This window comes from Phalangium opilio, unplaced genomic scaffold, assembly GCF_054372755.1.
Source record: "Phalangium opilio isolate 3A_F unplaced genomic scaffold, DU_Popi_V2 ptg000391l_1, whole genome shotgun sequence".
Classification (NCBI taxonomy): domain Eukaryota; kingdom Metazoa; phylum Arthropoda; class Arachnida; order Opiliones; family Phalangiidae; genus Phalangium; species Phalangium opilio.
In genome coordinates this window covers 298,701-299,889 of record NW_028324235.1, presented here as the reverse complement: position 1 = coordinate 299,889, position 1,189 = coordinate 298,701, and positions in this window count along the sequence as shown.

Below are 1,189 nucleotides of genomic sequence, written 5' to 3'. Positions count from 1 at the left end.
ATTAAGGTTTCTTGATACACTTCTTTGGGTGCAGTTTCTTTGGTACTTTTAGACTGAATTTTTTTCAATGTGGAATAGTTAGTTGGAAACCATGGGCGTTTCATTTTTTTTTGTATTTCCATGCGCTCTATCCTTCCATAGTTTTTCATTACCTTTGTAATGTATGAAAACGGGGTAAGGCGCACTACTACAATGAAAAATGTAGACGTGTCTCTGAAATTCAATAGATCCCTTAGCAGAATTTTCAGTCCTAATATTAAATGTTCGTTTTGTAATTGGGAGTTTTTTGTTTGTACAAGTCTTTTGACTTTCCCAACGCATACCATCATTGAAAAGGTCTTATCTTTTGAAATCATCATTTGTGGATAAAATGAAAACATCGCCCCCTTTTATTCCATTTTTTGGACTATATTTTAAATCATTATCCTCAAAGTTACCCTCTCTAACTTGATTCAAAACATTGAAGACTTGTTTAATATCGAGTGTTTGGGTAATATTAGATTTCCAAGAAAGCGACTCACTCACGATAGGTTCAACATCGCTTTCTGGCATAGTATGACCAACTATTGAATCCTGCTTTTCTGTTTTTTTTTATTAACATAGTTATCCTCACTACCATTAAATGACGTACAAGTTTCTTCAATAATACTAGAACGTATAGTCTCTTTCCTACCCTTTTCCAAACCTAAGTCACTGTCATAATCATCATTAGATGGAAAATATTCGTCATCAGTGTCATCAACAGACAAATCATGGAAATCACTATCACTTTCTGAACTCATGATTATATCGCTTCGAAATTTCACCAAAGTATAGTGCCAAGCTACAAGGAATAATTTCTTACGTTTAAGTAACCAAATGGCTTATAACGCAACTTGAAAATTTCACTTTACCAATGACAAATTGCAATGTGCAAATAAAGTCTTTAAAGTTATTTATTAAAAATTTCAACTTTAGTACAAACAAATTCTTGTATACTTAGCCAAATGGCTTAAAACTTAAAATTGCAATTAATGTAGCCAAATGGCTTGTAACTTAAAACCTGCACTAAGCAGTGCGTATAATTTAATAAATCATATAATAGCCAAATGGCTTATAACTTAAAACCTGCACTAAGCAGTGCGTATAATTTAATAAATCATATAATAGCCAAATGGCATAATGATTTCAAAACTACAAATTGTGTAAT